Here is a 25,958-nt window from a genome sequence, read left to right on the forward strand (position 1 = left end):
GGGCTAGAAATGTAGCTCAGTGGCAAAGTAGCCTGTGTTAAATACCTGGGTGGGGGAGGGGACATAGAATAAAATACGCCTGGATAATACAATTATGTACAAAACTTTCTTCAAACTGTGACAGAAATGCTATTAGGGAGCTGAGGATGTAGCTCAGTGTAAAGAGCTTGCCCTGGGTTCAATCCCAGTACAGCAAAAGGAGGGAGAAAGAGGGAGGGGAAGGGAGGGAAGGAGAGAGGGAACAGGGAGACAGAGAGAGAGAGAGAGAGAGAGAGAGAAGGAAATAAAGAAATGCCATTAGGGATCATTTCTGGATTTTGGGTAATTTCCACATCTTATACAGTAACACTTGTTTTTATCTTAAATTTCATCATATCTATAAAATAAATATTTCACCTACCATTTTTACCTTTACATATTTGGTTCTTTCTCAAAATAAAAAGTTGCCAAATACACATATCAAAGACAAGTCAAAATGCATTTAAGATTCATTGTAAAAAAGTTCAAGAGAGGCTTCAAATTGCTCACTATATATAAAGTCACTGAAGTATGCTGGTCATAATAGTATCAACTGAAATCAAAAGTGAAGAAGAGATAACCAATACTCAATTTATCATTATTCAGTAAGTTATTATTTAGCATAACTTATTCAAAGGAGGAAAGGAAACATTAAAAACGAAACTCAAATGGTAAATGAGATAATGTATAAAATGGGTTATGTATAGTCCACTATTTGTTTTAAAGTGAGGAAGAAGCTCCCACAGAGGATGGTAAGACAAAATGAAGATGTTACTAAGAAAGTGTTTCAATACAATACTTACAGATCAGGTCTTTACCACTCTTACTTAAAATGACTCAATTCAGAAAGCCAAGATATAATTAATTGATGGAAATCAAGCAGAAAGTGAAGGTACTAGAGAAAAGAAAGAAAAAACCCTACTACTACTTATTTAAGGACTAATACATGTGTCCTTCATGAGCAACTGCCATTTTACCCACCTTCCATTTCTCTGCCCATCTTCCAATTTTCTCCCCTTGAGAAGGGAGATTAGTTCAACAAATAAGGAATGGCATCAAAAAAGTATTTGGTATAGATTATAGATGAGCCACAGAACAAGTAGTTTGAATAGGTGGGGAAAATATACTGATATTACTCAATTTTGTAACGCATACATAACCAGTGCCTATAAGAAAAAAATCGCCAAATTACACTCAGAATAAAATGTGATTACAAATAAAAATAGTGTGCTTTTTATTCTTCATAGCTATGTAACCCAACTAACTGATAAGTGATTATTGGATTTGGATGTTTCTTTTTTTCTTTTTAAAGTCATCAAAATAAAGTTCAGAACACAAGAGTGAGAAAAAAACGTATCTATGATCATGAAAAAGTCTCAACCTTCCTGAATTTCAATTTCCTAAAATAAAAATTGAGAAGAAATCTCTGGTTAACCCTAGAAGAGCACACACAGTATAAAAACAATCTTAGAGGTTGCTCTTGCACCTTTAAAGATAAGAGCAATTATCACCACTGCTTTACAGAAAGTGACATTTCATGTATTAAACCCCATTTCTTGCAATGATACCTGAAAACAGGGAGATTGCATTGTGTAGTAAGACACAATATAAAATTTATCCTGGCTCTGGATAAACAAATCTTTTGTGAATTAACAATATTAGCAATACTATTTATTTATACAGATCCTAAGATACTTATATCCAGCTTCATTTCACTTTACAGAACCTGGAATACCTTTTAGAGACTAAGGTCATTCTATTCTTCTACTCTGCCTACCCTACCTCAAGTCCCTGTGAATTTTTAATCAACATCCCTTTTATTCATTACAGTTTCTTAAAATTTTTCCTTTCCATTTGCCTAGACTTAATTCCTGAAGCACATCTACTCCAGCTCTCATAAGAAACTGCTCAAAAATCAACTGTCACCCATTCTTTATGAATATCTCAATAATAAACATTGAGTGTGTCAATAATACACATTGAGAGGTAGTAAAGGAAGAAATAAGAAACACAAATAAGATCCCCCAAAAAAGTTACACTAGGCTTTAGATTCTACATAATATATTCATCTCCTCAACTTCAAAATAACTTTTTTTTTTTTTTTTTAAACTGGGTATCATGGCACACAATTATAATCCCTATTTGGGTGGCCAAGGCAAAATCCTAAATTTGAATCAGCCTGGGCAACTTAGGCAAGACAGTTTATCAAAGTAATAAAAATGACTATGGATGTAGCTCAGTAGTAGAGTGCTTGCCTAGTATGAGGCAGGCCCTGAGTTCAATTCCCAGTACCACTAAGAAACAAGAACAACAAAAACAATGAAGCCCACTCCCTACCCACATACAAAAAAAAAAAAAAAAAAAAATGGCTTTTCCTGCTGATGAAAACTTCACAACTTTTAAGCAATAAATATAGAGCTTATTTAAATTTACTTTTGAAACTGAGAATAAAGGAAGTTTAGTAAATCAATAATATAATGGGGCTGCCAAGTTAAACAATCTCAGGTTATGTTAACACAGACACAAAGTCTAAAATGAGGTGACAGTTCTGAGATAAATACAAATTACAGGAAGGTAGATTTGGATTCAATATAATGCAAGAATAACCAGTTATTCAAATGTCCAACAGTTACTTCATAAATAGACAGTCACTCTAGTTTTCCAGACATTAACTGAACAAGTTAGCAGAAATATAGTAAAGGGATCCAAAAGAGTAAGATTAGGTTCTTCCAACACTAAGATTCTAGAAGTCTGTTAAAAAGAATTGGACTTTTGCCTAATCATCTACAGGTATTTATATACAGTTATTTCATATCTTCCTACCTATAATGATTGAAACACTCTGCATTCATCTGGGCCCAGTTAAAATATTGTCCTCCTTGAAAATCTTCCACAATTCAACAGACTATAACTCTTTCCTCTAATTTTCAAAGTTCTTTTGGCATTTATCATGGAAATTTATTAATCATATTCTGTCCTAAATTACCAACTGTGCAACTACCTTAGTCTTCTTCTCCATTTCCCTCTCAAATATTATAACTTAGCTCTTCCTTGAATGCAATTCTCTGAAATTTCACAATTCTTTGCAACCATCCAATGACTTCTGCAAATCCTCCACCTGTCCGAATTATCACAGTAGGCCACTTCCTCACCTAAATATAAAATTCCAATGACAGGGCAACTTTCCTTCTCACCAAAATGCTAAGTCTTCACAATTCTATATTCTAACCTGTCTGGCAATTTCAGATATCCTAACAGCTTCATCTGTCTCTAGTGTGTGCATGTATACATATACATACATAAACACACACACACACACACATATATATATAGTTTTTACCCTAAGCTCAGACTTTGCATTTCTAACCATGTGCTAAATACCACACGATTTCATAGGCAACTCAATTATACACACCTTCAATATAGAGACATCTATTTTCTGATTTCCATTATGGTGTCTCCTCCTTCTAGGTGAAGGCTTAGTTGTTAAGTGACTTTCCCCCTTTAAGCTTTGCCTTTAAAACTATGAAATCCTGACAACTCAAATCTCTTGGAATTATTCCCTCCATTTCACTCCCACAGAATTAATTCAGATTGTATAGTTCTTTCTTAAAAGTCTTCCAGTAAAAAAAAAGAAGTAATAGTAGTCATCTTCCAAGCTCCTGTATCATGTATAGAATACATTGTACAGAGTAAAATCTTAACACCTGAATTCAGTTCGGCATATTAGGCCCTCCAAGGAAATACACTGACAATTCAAGGTTCTAACCAACTTTTCAAATGTATATCCTACTACATTTCTCACTCCTGTAACAACAGTTATTTATACTTTGCCATTCAATATCATTCTCTGAATTTCCATTCTCTGGGACTTTATCTTAATTATGTTGTTCAACAGAAGCTGAGTGAATGAGACATGCAACAACCAAAAAAAAACTCATTCTATATACTGAATATCTACTATATGTGTGCCAAAAACCATACTAGGAAAAACTGTAGTGAAAAGGATAGACGTGCTCTGTTCAAAGGAATTTAAAACACAATGAAACAGAGAATTCCTAAACACAATTATCTTATATGATAAAATTATAAACCCTCCACCAAGAATATATACTGCTTGAACTTTCATTAAAATTTAAAACTGCCCATTTAAAGACATCATTAAGATTGATGTATGTACATTCCATGTATAGGAGTAGAACTATGACAAGCACAAAATGAGAATTCAATATTCAGAACCAGAATTAAAAGAAGTTGTAGATAATGTCTTCCTAAAACTTCATACCAACAAATCTTTCCTCTCCCAATTTCAAAAACCTACTCAAGGTCTTATCCCAATTCCACCTGGTCTTCCTACCTTTGTTATCCAGGCAAAATTAATTACTCCTTTTTATTAGTATTATACATATATTTCTTCTTTAGTTTTTATTAATACCCCTAGCATGACCATCTCCTATTTAGAAGACCCCTCTATATTAATGCTGAATGTAAGTTTGGCACAGTTATGCTCCTAAGAGATGCTTAAAAGACATTTTCCTTGCAGCATCTACCAATACTTTGCATAAGAGATTAGACAAAAATTTTGAATGCATCTGATACTAAAGACCTCTTCAGAACAAAGAAACAACTTATTAAAACACAAAGACAATGCCAAACACAGTTCACATGCCTGTAACTCCAATGACTCAGGAGGCTGAGGCAGGAAGATTATAAATTCGAGGCTGACCATCTCAAAAATAAAAAGGTCTGGGGATATAGCTTCTGGATACAACAAAACAACACAACACAAAGATATTTCAATAGTAAATTAAGTTGTTATGGGGGAATGTTAATAGATTAAATAGTTAATTAGCCATGCAATTTCAAAATGATTCTAAAAGTCCATTTTCTACATTCCCAGGCTTTTTTATATATAAAATGTCCATAAGTACACATTTACATGAAAACATACTACTCCTAATAAGTTAAGGTAGAAATGAGAGTTTTGTGATCAATTAAAGGTCCAAATAAATTAAGTATAGCAGGTTATCACGAATAATTTTTCTTTATTTCTTTTAGTCCTTGGGATTGAACCCAGGGCTTCACACATTTGGAAAGTGCTCTACCACAGAGTTATATCTCCAGTCCTTTTTTAAAATTTTATTTTGAGACAGTGTTGCTAAATTACCCAGGCAAGCCTTGAATTTTCAATCCTCCTGCCTCTGAGGCTCAGATTTAATAGATAATTTTTAGAACTTTTTAAGATAACTATACTTGAGAAATTAAGCATTACAATAGATTCCCACATACACAGTCAATCTATCTGCAAGGGCATCGAGGTAACTTATGTAGTTTTTTTCAATAAAATGACTCTGAAATACCCAAAATTCATAGAAAAAATAAAAATAAATTTGACCTATATTGTGTACCATGTTTCAAAATTAACTGGAAATGGACCACAGACCTCAATTAAAACCTAAAACTCTAGCTTTTAGAAGAAAACACAGGAGAAAGTCACTGTTACTGGAAGATTTTTCATAAGACACAAAAAACACAAAAGAAAAAAAACACGATGACTTGAACTTTCATTAAAATTTAAAACTGCCCATTTAAAGACATCATTAAGATTGATGTATGTACATTCCATGTATGTATTATGTCAAAATACATTCTGCTGTCATGTATGACTAAAAAAAAAAAATAAAGACATCATTAAGAACGTAGGGTACATGCCTATAATCCCAGAAATTTGGGAAGATGAGGAAAAAGAATCTCAAGTTGGAGGCCAGCCTCAGTATCTTAGTGATGAGACCCTTTCAAAATAAAAAATTGAAAAAGGCTCAGGAGGGGCTGGGGATGTGGCTCAAGCTGTAGAGCACTCGCCTGGCATGCGTGCCGCAGGGGATGGATCCTCAGCACCACATACAAACAAAGATGTTGTGTCCGCCGAGAACTGAAAAATAAACGTTAAAAAATTCTCTCTCTTTCTCTCTCTCTCTCTTAAAAAAAAAAGAAAAAAGCTCAGGAATGTAGTCCAGTGATAGAACACTTTGGATTCAATTCCCAGTACCATGAATAATACTGATAATAATAAAAACAGCATCGAGTAAATAAAAAGATTGGCCTGAAAGAAGGTATCAGTACAATGTGTCTGATAAAAAACTTTTTTTTGTAGTTGTAGTTGGACATGATACCTTTATTTATTTTTATGTGTTGCTAAAGATCAAACCCAGGGCCTCACACGTGCTAGGCGAGCGCTCTACCACTGAGCCACAACCCCAGCCCATAGAAACCTTTTTTAAATCCAGAATATATAGAGAATTCTTAATCAGAATGTTAAAAATCCAATTTAAAACATGTGCAAAAGATTTGAATATGCACTTCACTAAGATAAACACATGAAAGATGATCAAAATCACTAATCATTAGAAAAAATGCAGTAAAACCACAATGACATAACACATCTGTAATAATGGGTGACATTAAAAATCTAAAATCACCAATAACTGGAAGGATGGAGAATAACTGGTAAAAAAGGAAAATAGATATGCTTGAAAGAACAACATGACAGTGTCTTAAAAAAGTAAACATACACACACACCACATTACGCAGTAATCCCATGCCAATGTATTTACCTGAGACAAATGAAAGCATTTTGTCCATAAAATAATCTTTGTATTATTTGTTGTAGCTTATTAATAAACACCCTCAAGCTACAAACAAAGTGTCCACTAGCCAGGTGAATGAATGAACAATTCTAGTAAATCCCAAAATCAAATAATACAATATAGAAAGGAATGGAGACGTGCAAGAACATGAATTAAGTTTCAAAATCGTTACTCTAAGCTAAAGAAGCCAGACACAAAAGACTAACATTCTACTTATAATGACATTCTATAAAAGACAAAACTTTACAGACACATCAGATCAAGAGCAGGAGGTATATGGAAGTTAAAAGACTATAAAAGGGCACAAAGGAACTTCTGGGGTGATGGGAATATATTCTAGCTTGATTGTGGTGATGATTTCATGATTGTATGTCTTCTAAAGCCATACAACTGCACACAAAATTGGTTTTTATTGTTCATAAATTATGCCCCAATTTTTAAAACTTTGCAATACAATTATGCTTCATTAGGTCAATTACTTCTCAGACACTTATGAATATACTACGTAACAAGTATTTATACAAAAGAAACATGGTATCCTATAATCAACAATATCACAGTATAAAAAGTTTATTTAAAAGACACTATCTTTTATCTATTAGATTTTCAAAAATGAAAATAATTCATAATATTCAGTATTATCAAGGGTGTGGGGGGAAAATAGGCTCTTTCATATATGGTGCTGGTAAAAATATGAGTTGTTACAACTTTTTGGAGACTATAATTTGACAGTTTAATTCAAATTGATTATGGTATTATGTATTCATTAAAAATATAAAAACGGGCATGGTGGCACACATCTGTCATCCCAACCACTCAGGAAAGCTAGCTGAGCAGGAGGATGACAAGGCTGAGGCAAGCCTGGGCAACTTAGCCAGACCTTATCTCAAAATAAAATAAAGAGGGCCAGGGATGTAGCTCACTGGTAGAGTGCTTGCATTACATGCACAAAGCATTCTATCCCTAGTACTGCCCCCAAAAGAAAAGAATTGTAACTGTAGAAAACAATGTCCACAAAACTTAATAATCATAAATTGTAGAACAATGATATGAATCTTGTCTTTTGAAAAATGTATGGTATGGAAACAAATAACTGAGTTAAAGGCATGGGGAGGGAAGTCTACATATATTTGCTGTCTGCTACAAAAAGCATAATGTTAAATTTGTAAGTTTTAAAATCATATCTCTAAATTTTCATTCCACTCCTAATAACCAGCTAACATATGCATGTTACTAGTTCGAAATATTTTCCTAGGATAAAAATGTAAAAACAAAAGTGTGAAAACCCAGGCTGGGGCAGAGCACTTCTTTTTTTTTTTTTTTTTTTTTTTTTTAACACATTAGTTCTTATTTTCCAAATCTACCTCATTTTTTTTTAACTTATTTTATTTTATGTGGTGCTGAGGATTGAACCCAGTGCCTTACATGTGCAAGGCAAGTGCCCTACCACTGAGCCACAACCTCAGCTCCCCCACCCTCCACCTCACCACCCCCCACCCCCGCAGAGCACTTCTATGCATAAGACCTTAAGGTCTCATTGCTAACATGGCAGAAAAAAAGAAGTGTGAAAATTCATTTAGCACTACAGTAAAATTAACAAGTATTCATTACCATTATGCCAACATTAGTGACAATATATCTGACAAAATATTATTTAATGCTAAGTCTGAGTGTATTTACAATGTTACTAATTGAAAATTAAATTTAGGAAATGGAAATGGTGGAACATACTAAAAACACCATACCAGAATTAAAAATGATCAGTTATAAGCACTCTTCACTTTTATGCTTCTAAATGATAAACTGTGGAAACACCAGTATAATGGTTCACATGTCAAAGACTACAGAACCATAACACAAAAACATTGGAAAAAAAGAAATATTTACAACCAAGGTTAGGATTTCAATCATGTAAAAGCAATATGGGCAAAAGAATGAAAATTAATTTAAATTCACTAACGATAGCAAAATAACTATCAGAACAGATTATAACAGAAAGGCAACATAATCTTAAGAAAAATAAATTTGTATTCCATCAATTCTTATTAGTTACCAGGACCTCTGAAACAGCTTCTCTCCATGTTTTTATTAAAGGATTTCTCCACAACAATACAGTATAAAATGGCTACATCTTCAGGAATCTAATTTTAACTGTTATCTTCAAATACCTGCCACAACTTTTAAAGTTTCAGATTTCAGAGCATTCCAGCTTTTGAATTAGAGGTGTTCAACTGATGAAAACTATGCAAATACTCCAAACTCCCAATACCCGAAATCTGAGTACTTCTGGTCCCAAGCATTTCAGATAAGGCACATTCAACCTTTATAAGCATCAAAACAATCAAAAATCCACTCACTACAAATTACCTGCATGAAAAGTTCAAGTCATTCTTTGGTGGCTATTTCAATGATTGAGTAAACAGTCAAAACAAAGACTGCTAAGAAGAAACCACACATCACATTTCCTTTTTTTTTTTTTTAAGTCTAATAATCCAAATGAAATGACATTTAAAAAAGAAAAAAACTAGAAATATAAGCTTTCAGCCCTGAAAGATTATGTGTATTACATTTTGCTTCTTATAAAAAGAATATTTCCAATAACAGGTTGCGTTTCTCTTTACCAAAAATTGTGTTTTCTAAGGATATAACAGTGGCAGGACCCACTTACCTCCACTATAGGATGCTTACTCCTATTTTCCCTGGAGTCTGACTATCTGGGCTCACAGAGATCAGGTCAATGCCTATTCTCGCTGAGTCAAGGACTATACATACCTATTTTTCAACTGTCTGTCCCATATTAATACTGCAACTTTCTAAAATTCCTAATGGTCTTTGTTAAAAGTGACCATAACAATCAAAGTACTATACCTTTTTAAAGCAGTGACCTCCAATTTGTTGTGGCAGAACACAAAAGGGCTAAGAATTATAGTAATAAAAATAAATAACAAAGGGAAGATATGGATTAACCCTCTTCTTAGGCTCCAAAGGTGAGGGAGTAAGTTTTGATATTCAGAAGCTACTGAAGTAGCCAAACATCAAGAAACGGAAATGTTTGCAAAATAAAAGCAATGTGTTTATATTATGCATTAAAAATTAACAAGTAACCTGTATGTTCCTTTATTTCTTTGAAATAGGTAGGTACCTTAGTTATAGATATAAGAAAAAGGATGTGAAACGGTCTCCTGCCTCTAGTGATGCTTTGATGACACCTAATTAAGAACATCTGGTTTGGAAGAACAGTCAAAGGATCAAGAACATAAAAAAATTAATTTTAAAAAGCCAACTCTCAAGATTATTTGGAACTGTGAGGAGGAGTAAAAATCAAAGGAATAGGACAATAATGGAATAGGAAGTATAAAAGTCATTCCAAACATACCTACTACAGTATGAGAATAGTCTTCTAACCCAGCACAGTGGCACATACCTGTATTCCCAGCAGCTGGGGAGGCTGAGGCAGGAGGATCACAAGTTCAAAGTCAGCCTCACCAACAGTGAGACACTAAGCAACTCAATGAAACCCTGTCTCTAAATAAAAATACAAAATAGAGCTAGGGATATGGCTCAGTGGTTGAGTGCCCCTGAGTTCAATCCCCAGGACCATCCCCCCTCAAAAAAAAGGGTTTCTACTCAAAAATTTAAGTTTGGAAGTAATACTCAAATTTGTACCTTTCAAAAGAAAAGGGGTCACTGTTTTCATAGCCATTCAGCAAAAAATATGTAAAAAAGTCTTTTTAAATCAATTTAGAAAATAGAATTCTGCAAGATAGATAAGCTGTTTAGAATCTAAAACCACTATTTGTATTTATAAATTTCCAGTTAAATGATTCTAGATTTTGATTTTTAATCTCTCATAAATCAAATATGGATTATAAATGTTTCCTGCTACCAACAAACCAACAATTTCTTTAAACCAGAAGTTGCCTACTGACTATTCAACTCTTCAGGTTCTAAGTAAACACTCAATTAAATTAATGTCTAGTTGGGCTGGGTATGTGGCTCAAGCGGTAGCTGGGTATGTGGCTCAAGCGGTAGCTCGCCTGGCATGCGTGGGGCCCGGGTTCGATCCTCAGCACCACATACAAACAAAGATGTTGTATCCGCCGATAACTAAAAAATAAATATTAAAAATTCTCTCTCCTCTCTCACTCTCTTTAAAAAAAAAAATTAATCTCTAGTTGACTTTCAATGACTTTTTTTCTTCCTTATCTGCTATTTCTGATCCCTATCCACTCCACAAGCATTCTGGTTCACTCCATAGTGCTTTTCTTGATGTTTGCTCTCCACCATTCATACTTCAACCCCGAATATTCAACAACTTGAAACATTACAAGTCTGAGACAGTAAGCAATCCATCTGAGGTATTCACTGTCCCTACAAATCCTTGATAATTTTTCAGAATTAAATAACTTGTTGAGTTTGTCATTAAAAAAAGAACACAAATGACTAATACTAAAAATTTAAGAAAACGTTTGGTAATATTGCCAAGACAACACATAATTCAATCCTAAAGTTCCAACTGTTCAAACCTCCTTAAGATCAAGAGTTTTGGATATCAAAAGGTACACTGGATTTGGCAAGTCCAAATGTTTACTTAGAAACTTTGTTCACAAGCCTAAGACTATATTAACTGCCAAATATGGAGATGGACAAGGATTTACCATCATCTCCCACTCTAGTAGACTGTGTTCCCTTAACTGCTGTTAATGGTTCCTAGATCAGGCAGGTACTTGCAATTCTAACGTTTGAAAGACTAGAATGAGGCATTGTGCCTTTAACCTAAAACCAGTATTTTAACCCAAGTTAATGTCAATCACATTTCGGAAAATAATGGGACAACTTTCCTATTACAGCTTAAGTGCACGTGCAAAAGCACCTTGCCAAAATTCCGTTAAATATTTAGTTACATCTTGGAGGAAAATCGATCTATGCGGAAAATTGTAGACGCGAATCTATATTCGCCCCAAAGCAGCATAGGGCCATCTTAAGAAATGTGCTTTTAGGGACGCAGGAAAAATTCGATCTGATTCCACTAACAAAATTCACAATCTAGGGAAGCTTAACTTCCCCTCCGTCCCCCTTGCTCCCCGGGGGGGGGGGGGGAGTGGAAGGAAAGAAACCCATTCCCCAAAACACCAAAATTTCTACTCCTAGGTCAACAGAGGACCCTCTGCATAACAAGGGGACGAAGAAGGCACGCGTTAAGACCCTAGTATCCGAACGCGTTCGGAATAAACCCGAAGGGAGGGGGGGTGTCATAGACGCCGGAACACTAAGCTCCGGGCAAGCGAAGCGGCGGCTGCCTTCAAACCGGGATTCTGTTTCCTTGCACAGAAATGGTGCCCGGAGGCCGCTACTTTCGCATCTGCGTCGCTTCTGCCTCCGCCGACACAGCCTCTTTTCCCCTCCCCCACGGGCGGGGCGGCGACCGCGTCCCCACTCCGAAGCAACCAGGAATAAGAGGCGCAAATGACTCGGGGATAAGGCTGGTGGCCTCCCCATCTCACAACATCATCTCTAGAAAGCCCACTCCCCCGTTTCCCGCATTAAGCTTTCATCGCTCCTTCGGAAGCTGCTGAGTCCCTCCGACCACCTCGCCATCTCATCCTTACACCAAATCCTAGCCCCACCTGTGCCCTCGGAGACCTCTGTCCGCACCACGCGCACTGGTCACCTTCCTTCCTACAAGGCCTCCCATTCCTCACCTTTTGAGGAAAGGCTTGGGTTCTCTCACGCACACACGGCAGCGTAGGCAGCCGGTAAGAACAATGTCTCTCTCTGCCGCAACACCTCGGACACCAGAGCTTACACACCGGACGGTTGCCGCGAGCCGCGGAGCGCGAAGGAAATGTCCCCTTCCGACCACCACACCGACCTCCCCTCCCGGCCCCCGTACACACCTCCAACCAACAGCGGCGGCGGGTACGTCGCGCGGAGGTGAGCAGGAGAGTAGCCGAGGATCGGCTGCAGCGGATTCTTCTCGCTCGCTGCCTCCTCCCCGCGACAAACCAGAAGCCTCGGAAGCCGGAGAACCGCGAGATCGCTTCCCTCACAACCACCTCTTCCCGGGAGCCAGACGCTGCGGCGAACGACAAGGAACACGGACGTCCCGCCCCCTTTGCCACCGCCCCCTCTTATTGTTTTACCCCTGCCGAAAGGGCCAGGGAACCCCCCAGCACAGCGTCAGCCAATCACGCATCTCCTTGGCGAGCCGGACCCAACCTTCTCGCGTCCCTCTGCGGAGCAGGCGCAGTACGCCGCCGCGCTCGCGTACACTGGCGCCCGGAAAGCCGGGGAACCGGAACCGGCCTAAAGCCGGGGCGAGAGTCCGCTGATTTGACGTCACAAGGAGGCCGCTTTCTCCTGCGTTGGGGCTCCAGCCTCTCTGCCCTTCTTCCAGATGGCGCGAACAAGAGCTGGTTCCCTGCGGCGCTATGTCTTGGAGACTTATATTCCTGGTCCCTTTAGTAATGTTAATACGGAGGGAATTTAGTAATCTCTCTGAACTAGGTGTTTTCAGTTTGCTGCTCTAGAGGAGCTTTAAGTCGAGCCTGTGGTTTCAGCTGTTTATACACAAAACTTATTTATTAATACATTCTAGGAAATAGAAGGTCATATCCTAATAGTTCAAAACAATTTAAGTTGCAAGCCTACTAAGTGCTAGGCCCTGGGGTACTGGAAAAATGTAACATGGTCTCTTCAGAAAGAAAAAGACTGTTTCTTTGTCCGTTATGTATTTACGCAAAGCTAAGTACATATTAAGCATTTTATGGTTTTAAGGCTAAAAGGTTTGAAATCCCAGGAAATATTAAGATTACAATCTTGTCCCACTTCTAGGACCAGACTTGCTCCCAGGACTTAACGATGGACAATGACTTCTGGTTTTGATTACTGGAAATAACCAAATCTTTAAAGATGCCACTTTATCCCTTTCTGGAAACTTATTTTCAGAGAACCTCGGGACAGCGGAAGAATTTTGGAATGCAGAGAAGTAAAAAGAGCGATTAAGAAAGAAATAACATTAATGCCTACGTACCAAACATGATGCAAACATACACGTTTCATCAGGTTTTCTGAACAATCCTAAAAGTATGATTTTAACTTACTTTACAAATGTAAAAACAGGTGCACAAAAGCAATACCAACTTTGGGGCCTCCAAAATCTACAATGGCTTTACCTTATATTACTTAATATTCTTGTTGTGTGCAAAATATATGGGCAAACCATCACTTTTATTAGCATCTCAATCAAGTAGAAAACTCTTGGAATAGACAATGATGGCTTGGACTACTAGTAGCACTAATAGTGAAGTGAAGTGTTTAATCCAGAACAAATGAAGGTAGAGGCTACAGACTTCACTGACATTGGCTGTGTGGTATCAGAAAAGAGGGTATTCAAGGATGATTTAAAAGTTTTCAGCCTGAGTGACTAAAAAGAATCCCATTAATAACTGGCTTCCCTGGCTAGTCTTTGGGAATTGGGTTGCTTTATGGAGGTTATTGAGATGTTCCTTAAAGTATAATACATTACATGCAGATTACCTTTTAAATAAAAAGCATAGTTCTAATTACTATTTTTATGCCCACTTAACAGATAAGGAAATTGAGGTTCAGGGTGTCAAGTAACTTACCCAAAGATACACAGCTACTATTTCAAACACAAGCAATCAACCTTCATAATCCATGTTCTTAACCATAAGCTATATAGAACATTTCTACTGTATTAATTACCATATTTACTTATCTTCTCTACTACTGACTAGCATTTTAATTGTTTCAAGTTTGGTACTCATGTGTAATGCTGTTATAAATATTCACCATGTACTCTGGTACAGTGGTTCTCAGACCTTATAGTGCATCAGAATCACCTGGAGTGTTTGTTAAAACATGCCTCTCAGAGTTTCTGATTCAGCAGGTCTGTGCTAAAACCTGGTAATTTGCATTTCTCACAAGTTCTCAGGTGGTGTTGCTACTGCTGCTCTAGGGGTTGGCAAACTTTGCTGTGAAGGACCAGAGAGTAAATATTTTAGGTTTTGAGAGACACGTGTGGTGTGGTCTTTGTTTCATATCCTGATCCACACCCCTTTATAAACCTTTTTCAAATACAAGAAACTTTCTTAGCTTAGCTCTAGGGCTATACAAAAGCAGGTTCAAACAACCCCTAGTCTAGGGTCTACACCAAAAAGTGAATTGACTGGGAAAAAGAAGATTCAGCTATCTTCAGTTTTAGTAACTCTAACCTATTCTCCTAAGTAGTCCTCTGAATACCTCTGGTAGTACTGATAGCCTCTTCCCAGGTTCAGGCTCCTTTCAACATTTTAGGATGATTGAAGTAGCTGCTTAATTAATCTTCCTGCCTCTCAAAATAACCTCCAGGAAGCAACCCAATTCCCAAAGACTAGCCAGGGAAGCCAGTATTAATGGGATTCATTTAGTCACTCAGGCTGAAAACTTTTAAATCATCCTTGAATACCCTCTTTTCTGATACCACACAGCCAATGTCAGTGAAGTCTGTAGCCTCTACCTTCATTTGTTCTGGATTAAACACTTCACATCACTATTAGTGCTACTAGTAGTCCAAGCCACCATTGTCTATTCCAAGAGTTTTCTACTTGATTGAGATGCTTTCAATTTTGTTTCATTATCGTCCATCTCCCTCACAAAAGCCAGATCCTTTACAGCAGTAAATCAGATGAGATCCCCAAAATCTTCCAAGGGCAATACAAATATCAAGTACTTACCATGGCCTACCAGCCTACCTCATCTAATCCTTACCCATTACTTCCACCTCTCTTCTTACCACTATTCCTCTTATACCATTCCAGCTCCTCCTCTGACATTCCAATTACATTCCCACCTCAAGGCTTTAAATGTGAACCTTTAGCAAAAGCCTGAGAAAAATCAAAGCATTTTAGACCCACTGATTTCCTCTAGTACCCATATTAAAATATCTTAAGAACTGAGAGTATAGCTGAGTGGTAGAGCACTTCCCTAGCATACATGAGGACCTGGGTTCAATCCCTAGCACTGCAAAAAAGAAAAAAAAAAAAAAATCTCGCTCAAGCCTTCTAAAGGTGAGTTAGATATGAGTTCCCCTTATATAAAATCCTTAAAATTTCAATTAACTTCACACTACTTAAATCATCTATTAGCTTGTCTATATTCTGTAATTGTTTTGCATTCTCTCTTATAGTTCATAAATTCTCATTTTTATAAAAATATAAGCTAAACAACAGTGTATAGGTTGTCAGATGTCTAGTTAGTAATAGCTTAGAAGAGTCTTTAAAATCATTCAGTAGCCACCAATGAATGACACAACATCAAGCATAAAGGCTCAGGATGGGCAAAAGTAATGGAAATATAGTATCCTCAGAGAATTGGGAAAGATGGAGAGAAGCAGCAATATGGGAGGAGAAAAGAAACAAACACAAACAAGGAGAGACAGAAAGGGAGACGCAGAGAAAGGCAACAGGGAAACAATTAGAATAAAAGTTACTGTTAAGTGATAGTACATTAGAAACACTGATTAGTACTTTTTTAATTTATCATTTAATATCTGATAACCCTTCTTGCTCTCTACACACATATACATCCCAGTAAGTCTCAAGAAGGAAGAATTCTCTTGGCCTCTTGGATTCAGCACCTGTTATGGTCACACTGAAAATGCTCTATATGGGCTGGGGATGTGGCTCAAGCAGTAGCATGCCCACCTGGCATGCATGTGGCCCAGGTTCGATCCTCAGCACCACATACACACAAAAGATGTTGTGTCCGCCGAAAACTGAAAAATATTTAAAAAATTCTCTCTTAAAAAAAAAAAAAAAGAAAATGCTCTATATGCATATGATAGCTTGTCTGACCACTGTGGGAGAACAAAGAGAAAGCAGTGTTTCTCCTGAGCTCTGAGTATTTTTAATGTTTTGGCTCTAAATTCCAGAACAGTACATGATGTGTTTATTGTTATTCTTTCTTGATTAATACTTCTTTTTTTAAGCTGTGGATTTTCCCTTCCCAATACTTTAGGTCAAATCCCATAGATTTTATTCACTATTGTTTTCTAAACAGATTGCAAATGTAGTTAGACTTCTTTGATTCAGTTATTATTTAAAGAGAGTTAATGGAGAATAACTAAACATTTTGATTTTTAAATTTAAAGATTCCGGGGGTAAAAATGGGAGTTCATAACCCACTTGAATCAAATGTATGAAATATGATATGTCAAGAGCTTTGTAATGTTTTGAACAACCAATAAAAAAGATTCTGTTTTGCTTGTTAATTTTAATGCATTATGAGCCATGAGTGCAGCCTACTTGTTATGCTTTTTGGAATTTGCTAAGATTTTTCATGTAACCAAATATAGGTACAACTTTTTTAAGTTGTTCATAAAACTCTAGTACATTACAATCACCTTCTTTCATTTTCCCCTTCCTAATAGTTTTTGCATTAGACATTTTTATTTTTCTATTTGAAATAAATTCATAGATCCTGAAAAGTTGCAAAAAGAGTTTTTAAAAATCCCATACCTTTCACCAACCCTTCCTCAAATGTTAATATGTATTATATTTACTTTATCATTATCTTTTTTCTCTCTCTCTCAGTAAGCTGCCAATTCCCTAAGTTCTTTGTATTTCCACTGTCTCATGCTGTACCTAGTACTGTGCTTGATATATTGGCGCTCAATGGTAATTACTGAATGAGTGAATCCAGGAGTTTCAAAGAAACCCATGGGCACTCTGCCAGACAACTAGTGAATTGCCATCTGACTTCTATCCATAAAAAAGAATCCAGACAACACTGTATTTCACAACTAGAAGAGATCTGATTTCAAAAAAATTTATGATATGATGTACCTTCACTCCTAAACACTTCAATGTGTTTCTTAAAAGATAAAGGTATTCTCTTATGTAAATACAACATAATTATCAAAATTAGGTCTTAACATTAATTAATATAAGAGATTCAAATTTCATCAATTGTTCAAATAATATACTCTATAAGAAAAATTTTAATTTATTCTCTTTTCAGGATACAATTCAGGATTACAAATAATATTTACTTATCATGTCACCTTAGTCTTGTGTCATCTGTTTCTCCATCTTTTTCTTTCATGACTTCAACATTTTAAAGAGTACAGGACAATTACTGTGAAGAATTCCCTTAAGTGTGACATCTTCTGGTGTTTCCTTATATCTAGGTTATTTTGAACAATACCAGAGAAGCACTGTTATGTTCTTCTCAGCGCATCATATCAGAGGCACAGGGTGTCCATTTGCCCCCTCTGTAGTGATGTTAGCTTTCTTTACTTGGTTAATGTCTTGTCTGCCAGGATTCTCCAGTGTAAAGTTACTACTATTTTCCTCTCTGTAATTAATAATTATCTTGTGTGGAGTAATACTTTGAGACTGTGTTCACCCATCCATTTAAAAATATCCATGTATAATTCTTGCTTGAATCAAATTTGCTATAATGGCTGCCAAGTTGTGATTTTTCTAATTCCATCATTCTTCCTACATTTATTAGCTGGAATTATACTATAAGAGAGACCTCTCCTTTTTTCCCATTTATTTTATCATTATTTATATCAGTGTGAATTGATTGGTTCCTGTGTCATAACTTGTTGCTATCGGTATTTATTTTCCTGCTCAAATTGTCCTTGATTTGGCCAGTGGAAGCTCCAATCAAGTTGGTTCTCTTGTTTGGTACTTTAAAATTTTACATTATTTGACAGATAAAAATGAATTATATCTGTTTTAAAAGTGGTTAAAAAGTAACAAAAGTCTAAGACAATGGCAAGGAGAAAAGAAATTTGAGAACTATATGGGACAAAAAATGTGATGACTAAGTAGATATAGGAAATATGAGAGAAATCTAAGATAGAATCCTTTGCAAGTTTTGTTCTGGGTAACAGAACTGTCATAAATGACACTTATTGAGAAGGTGGACACAATTTTGGTGAATGTTCTTCCAAATGTTTCCTTATCCACATTCTTGTATAAAATAAATAAAATAATATCTGGCTACTTCATTCAGTACTTTCTGATCTAAAGCCATCTTTGAACAGTCTCTTCGCTGGGTATGGCTGCACATACCTGTAATACCAGCTACTTGGGAAGCTTCAGCAGGAGGATTACAAGTTTGAGGCTGACCTGAGCAATGTAGTGAGACTCTTGTCTCAAAATAAAAATTAAAAAAGGTTGGGGATGTGGCTCAGTGGCAAAAGCATCCCTGAGTTCAATACTCAGTACCAAAAAAAAAAAAAAAAAAAAAAAAAAATGAAAATGTACTGGCCAAATTATATTGTGTATTGTGTGCACATACAAATATGTAACAACAAATCCCATCAGTATGTATAACTATAATGCACCATTAAAAGTGTGCAGAATTTTTTTAATTAAAAAGTTGAAAACAAAATAAAATGTATCCTATCACTCATTAGCAAATTAATCATTTTTCCAGTGCTGAGAATCAAACTAGAGCTTTCATACATGTTAGACAAGCACTCTACAACTGAGCTCTAGCCCCAATCCAGCAAATGAAGGTTTTAAAAGAGTAACATTACTAGAATTATATTATCTTATTTCTGATTTTTATTTTCTCAGCTTAAAGTACTTATCTGACATTTTAATTTATAAAGCCTTTTTTCTCTATACCCTCTCATTTGATCTTTTTCAAGTTTCCTAAATCTTTTTTTAAATGTATATATTAGTTGTAGATAGACACAATATCTTTATTTCTAGTTGTTTATATGTGGTGCTGAGGATCGAACCCAGGGCCCCACATTTGCAAGGCAAGCACTCCACCACTGAGCTACAACCCCAGTCCAAGTTTCCTAAATCTTAAAAGATCAACCAAGTCCATTACCATCACTTTGCTGGTGAAGTAGATGGGGACATGAATGTTTAGGGATTGCATTCCCCACTTAAGTAAGGGTTGAGAAGACTAGGGACTGATTAGGTCATGAGGATACACCCTAATGAATGGCATTAGTGCTCTCACAAAAGGACTTCAGGGAGCCCATTAATTCCTTTGTACTTTTGCAAGATGTCAGGACTCAGCAAGATAGGGTAAAATGGGGACAATAATAATATCTACCTTATTTGGGTACTATTAAGATTAGAAAAGTTAATACCCACAAAACATAACATATGGTAAGTGCTCAATAAAACTGGCACTTACTGTTTGGTCCTTGAATGTGTACCCATGGATTTTTGCTTGCAACTGATTCCTTTTCACTGACTGCCCGCTGCTTTCACTGACTTCCTGATTGAAAACTCATTACTTGAGAATTCCAGGGCTCTCTCTTGGTCTGACTGGCTTCCTTACACAGTTTTTTTTTTTTTTTTTTAATTTAATTTTATTTTTTTAGTTTTCGGCAGACACAACATCTTTGTTTGTATGTGGTGCTGAGGATCGAACCAGGTGGCACGAATGCCAGGCGAGCGCGCTACCGCTTCAGCCACATCCCCAGCCCCCTTACACAGTTTTTTAATGCACAGAAAAGCCTACTCACATGAATAGGATGAATTCATTCCTTGTGGAATAAGAAAGAAGAAAGCTTATTATGGCCTGAAAAAAGCAAATGTGAATTTCTCCCTACAATCTTTACAATTATTAGCTCTTTATGACTTGAGATGTGTCAGTGTCTAAAAGGGTTTTTATTCTCCATTCAGTTATTGTGTATATGTGAAATATGTCACACTTCCAGAAACATGCATAAACTGGTTGTGCCACCTGCCCATTTATCACTTCTTCAGAATTTAGAGATACTTATAACCAAAAATCAACACACAAAGAATTAGATTATGGGATTACAAGAGTAACTCATCCTGAATTCATTCTAATTGGTTCTATCCAATACTCATTAAGCTATGATAGCTACAATCACCTCAGGCTAAGTGATCTAAGAGATATGGTAATCCTGGACAGTGTAACAACCAAAGATAATGTAAACAATTGAAGAGTCATCTGCCCTGAGTTGCTTGGAGTCCAGAAAATTACTTTGAAAAGAGGAAACATTTCACCAGTGTTTATGTTGCACTGTCCAGGACTGACTATTTTTGTCAGACAAGAATATTCTAGTCATTACTGGGCTGCGGGATGTGTTTAATTCTTCGAGCTGTGCAGTCTGGACATGAGATGGCTCAAGTTATCCAACTCTTTCCTCTGATTTAATGCTTACAGGCACTGGGGGTCAGCAGTTATGCTGTTGATTGGAAAGGTCTATCACCCTTTGTGAAATGGAATTCTGGTGGCTCATTAATCAGTCTCCTATGGATTAAGTCAGTGATAAGGAGTGTCCCTGAGCCAGGTCTCCTCATGGGGGAAGGAGGGAGTTTGTACTGAAAGAAGTCAGAGCCAGGGAGCCAACTTTGTACTTCAATGGAAAAGCATCAAACACAAGAGATCACATTCCATTTTCTTCTTTAAGTAGTTCAGTAACATTGGTCAAGTTAGTTCATTTCTCTGACACTTAGTTTCCTTTATGGATAAATAGCCCACTTTAGACTCCCCTAAAAAGCGGGCAGTCAGTGAAAAGGAATCATAATTGTAAATATTATTTACAATATTTAGCATGGTGTCTGGTAAAGTAAGCATATGTTGTAAAAGTGAGGCAAACTGGGGACATGGTGGTGCATGTCTATAGTCCCAGCACTCAGGAGGCTGAGGCAGGAGAATCCTTTGAGCTCAGGAGTTCAGAGCCAGCTTGGGCGACATATTAAGATCCCTTCCCATCTCTTAAAAACAAACCGAGGCAAACCAACATCAGGGGACCCAACACAGTGCTACACGAAGTCACAGACTTCCTGTCCTTCCATCCCCTCACCAATCTCTTCTTGGATCAAATACTTGGTTGTTTGGCAGAGTGAAGAAACCATGGCCTAAGTCTTTGAAATAGAGTCAAGTTCAGAAGGAGAAGGAAAGGATAAAGTACGTTCAAAAGCAAATTTGTTTCATTAATCTCTTTCAAAAAGCAGGCTCTAAAACTTTTTTGCAGGGCTGGGGCTCCTCCAATCCAGGGCCTCACAAATGCTAAGCAAGTAGTGTACCACTGAGTCACATCCACAGCCCTGTAAAACCATTTAAGGTAATAAAAAACAAAAAACAAGGACAAAAACATCTTTACAAAATATTCATCAGCAATCAGAAAACTTAAAAGATGGTAGAGTCATTGTGAAACTACTGATAAGACAAAGAGTTCCATAAAGAAATTATGCAGATGTTAGACACAATGAAACTTCAGGCTTTCTTCTGCCTTCAGGCCAGTTTAGAGCCAAATACAGCCAACCATCCCTCAGGCAGTGTCAGCATCGCCCTATTTCCCATCCACATTTCCAGGTGTAACCACTTCCTCGCAGTGTCCAGCCTAACTAAACCCTGGGTTCTGGCTCCATGATGGCAAACTATTTCTCTGAGCTTTATCTCTGCTGGAAGCATATAAGAGGTTTAGGACTAAGGCAAGAATCTCCCTCAAAATGAAGATGTGGGTTGGATGCAGCCTCACACCCTGCAATTCCAGTTACTGGGAGGCTGGGGCAGGAGAATCGAAAGTTTGAAGTTAGCCTGAGGAACTTAGAGAGAACCTGTCTCAAGGTTTAAAAAAAATTTTTTTTAAAAAGGCTGGGGATGTAGCCCAGAGTTCAATCCCCAGTACAAAAAAAAAAAAAAAAAAAAAACAAGATGTGCCCTATCCTGGTTACAGCATAAGCCTGGAGATATGTATATATGTATATATATACGTATTATATATGTATACACATATACATATCTCCAGGCATACACACACACACAAACACACACGCACATATATCTAGGCCTATGGTCTAACCACACACACACATATATCCAGGCCTATGGTCTACACACACACACACACACACACACACACACACACACACACATCCTCCTCCTTCTTGCTGGTTGCCACTCTGACCTGTACCTTGCTGACTCACATTATCTTGGTTAAGTCCTGGTTGTAAATTACCTGGCTCTTGGCAGCTGGCTCCAACTGCCAGGAGATTCCAGTTACTTTCCTGTAACTAGCTGGGCTTCCTGCTGGGCCTGCCCCTAATTTCAGACTATGACCTCAAATTCCCCAAGTTCTGGGTGGTGACCTGAAATGGAAACGGAACTGAAAACTATTGACCAAAGGCTTTTTGTATGCAAGAAAGAGGACCTAGATTAAGCGGGTTCATAAGGGCAATGATGCTGGAAGCAAAGGTGTTTTGGTTTTGTTTCTTGTTTTTTTATCTTCATTTTGCCCCCCTCTAAGTAACCAAGAGCTATAGTAAACCCAAAAGACTCTCAGCCACTTAAGTAGAGAAATAATAAGAGGGCAGAGGGTGGAAACATTTTTATAAACAAAATCAGGAAAAGATTAAAAAAAAAAAAAAAAAAGACACTAAGAAGGGTAGTTAAATAGTTTCCAAATGTTTCTTTATTTTATTTTTCTACTGGCAATTGAACCCAGGGATACTTTACCTCTGAGCTACATGCTCAACTCTTTTAAAAAATTCTTTTGAGACAGGGACTCACTGAGTTGCCAAGGCTGGCCTCAAATTTGCAATCCTGCCTCAGCCTCCCTTGTACTGAAATTACAGGTGTATGCCACCCACTCTCCAAATTTAAGTAAATGTATTTCTTTAAAGGTTGCATTAAACTGAAATTGGTGGGGGTGGAGGTGCTGGGGATCAAATCAAGGGCCTTACAACCACATGCCAAACATGTGCTGTACCACTAAGTGTAACTCCAGCATTAAATCAGAAGTTTTGTTTTGTTTTTATGTTCTTTTTTGGTACCAGTATTGAACCCAAGGGTGCCTAACCACTGACCTACATCCCCAGCCCTTTTTATGTTTTATTTTGAGACACAGTCTCTCTAAGTTGCTTAGAGCTTCACTAAATTGCTGAGACTGGCTTTGAATTTGTAATCCTCCTGCCTCAGACTCCTAAGCCTCTGGGACTACAGGTGTGCACCACCATGCATGGATAATTCAGAAATTTTTAACTTGAAGTCTATACACATTTTGGGAGGTGAGCATAAGGAATATTTGGGAAACTGTGAATACTGTGTGTATATGTGTATATATGTGTATGTCTTTTTAAATGAGGACCAGGTTCATATTGTACTTTCTTCTAAAAGGGGTCTATGTCCCAAAAGTTTAAGAATCAATTATCTTTTTTTTTTTTTTCCCAAAGTATATCTCGGTAATGAGTTATTTATTAAAATTAAAACCTTCTAGAACATGCCATATTTTAAAATCATATTTAACTAAATTTCTGTGTTAATCAATGACCTCAGGGGCTGGGGATGTGGCTCAAGCGGTAACGCACTCGCCTGGCATGCGTGCAGCCGGGTTTGATCCTCAGCACCACATACAAACAAAGAAGTTGTGTCCGCCGAGAACTAAAAAAATTTTTAAAAATAAAATAAAAATTCAAAGCCAGCCTCAGCAAAAGTGAGGTGCTAAGCAACTCAGTGAATAAAGTACAAAATAGGGCTGGGGATGTGGCTCAGTGGTCAAGTGCCCCCGAGTAAAATCCTCAATAGCCTCCCCCCCCACCCAAAAAAAAAAAAAAAATCAATGACCTCAGATTACTGAAACTGGAATGCTCCGACATTTCCTGATTTTGATCTTGTACTCTAGTCATGAAGGATGTCAGTACTGGAGGAGGCAGGTAAAGGTTACAAAGAACTCCTGCCCATATGATTCTGTGTAACTTCACATTAATCTACATTATTTCTTTCCTTTTTTTTTTTTTAATTTTAAATATTTATTTTTTAGTTCTCGGCGGACACAACATCTTTGTTTGTATGTGGTGCTGAAGATCGAACCCGGGCCACACGCATGCCAGGCGAGCGCGCTACCACTTGAGCCACATCCCCAGCCCAATCTACATTATTTCAAAATAAGCATTTTTTAACTGACTAGAATGAATGAATGAATAAATAAAATATGCATTTTTTTTTTTTAAAGAAAGTCTTAAAACGCACACACACATAGTTGGTGAAATCCGGTTTTTTGTTGTTTTTGTTTTGTTTTGGTTTTCTGTGGTGCTAGGGATTGTTGAACCCATGGCCTTGTGCATGCAAGGCAAGCATTCTATCAACTGAGCTACATTTCCAGCCCTGAAATCTGGTTCTTAATCCCAGCTCAGCATTTAGAATTTACATGTTATTAAGTTCTCTGAGTCTGTTTACTCATATTGTAAAAAGGCACAATTGTAGTTTCTACCATATGGAGCTACTGCACAGATAGCCCTCAGAACAGGGCCCAACACACAAAGCATTACATAAACATAAACTATCAACATTATTTTTAGGCCATATGGTCATGGTCCAGACATCAGTCTTCACTGGGTGACAGGTACATGGCTTTCAAACATGGTTCCTAAGAGGAAATAAATTGTCTTCTTTGGTAGTCTTGGAAATTCAAATCTATAAAGCATAATAAGCTGTGTGCAGTGGCACACGCGTGTAAATCCCAGTGGCTCAGGAGGCTGAGGCAAAAGGATCACAAGTTCAAAGCCAATCTCAGCAACTTAGAGAGGCCACAAGGACTTAGACCCTGTCTCCAAATAAGAAAAATAATAATAAAATGAAAAAAGGACTGCAGATGTGGCGCAGTGGTTAAGCACCCCTGATTTCAACCTCTAGTACCAAAACAACAAAAAAAAGTATATTAAAGGGCTAGGGTTGGGGCTGGGGTTATGGCTCAGCGGTAGAGCGCTCGCTCTGCATGTGCAAGGCCCTGGGTTGGATCCACAGCACCACATAAAATAAAAAAGTTACTGTGTACAACTAAAAAAAAAAAAAAATTTAAAAAAAAAGGGCTAGGGTTGTGGCTCGGTGGTAAAGCACTTGCCTAAGGTGTGAGGCACTGAGTTCGATTCTCAGCACTGCATACAAATAAATGAATAAAATAAAGGTCCATCAATGTCCAAAACAAAATTTTTTAAAATATATTATAAACAAGGTCTGACCTTTAAAAATGAGAAGAAAGAAAATCCAGTGCAACAGAGAACAGTAGGGAGTTAATAAAGACAGAATAAAAAAAAAAAGGAGCAAAAGCAGGGTATTAGACTAATTTTTTTAAAAAATGGGTATTCTAGTCCATATTTGCTGAGCACCCACAGTGTGCTTAGGGACCTTGAAAGTTACAAAGAATCTTCATGTAAAGTATTTATACTTAATAGTAGATAAAAAGATGGTATTCTTGTCCACAAAATGGATGCTTTCCATTAAGTATTATTTAAATAAACCTAAGTGTGGAAAAAGGCTAATATTATGATTTTTAA

General features: G+C 37.0%; 1 protein-coding gene across 4 annotated transcripts in view; it reads right to left on the bottom strand.

Annotated features, from left to right (window-relative positions):
- The window catches only part of G3bp2 (G3BP stress granule assembly factor 2), an 80,362-nt gene that overhangs the window by 18,915 nt on the left and 35,489 nt on the right, over positions 1–25,958 (bottom strand). For 2 of the 4 annotated variants that reach the window (XM_076864539.2, XM_076864536.2), the window contains exon 1: positions 12,564–12,768. The exons of 1 other annotated variant lie outside the window; for it this stretch is intronic. The gene's annotated coding sequence lies outside the window, so the exon portion shown is untranslated. Of the gene's footprint in view, positions 1–12,368; positions 12,477–12,563; positions 12,769–25,958 lie in introns of those variants that run through there. One more of the 4 variants, XM_076864538.2, reaches the window with a different exon arrangement.

This window comes from Callospermophilus lateralis, chromosome 8 (assembly GCF_048772815.1).
Source record: "Callospermophilus lateralis isolate mCalLat2 chromosome 8, mCalLat2.hap1, whole genome shotgun sequence".
NCBI classification, from domain to species: Eukaryota; Metazoa; Chordata; class Mammalia; order Rodentia; family Sciuridae; genus Callospermophilus; species Callospermophilus lateralis.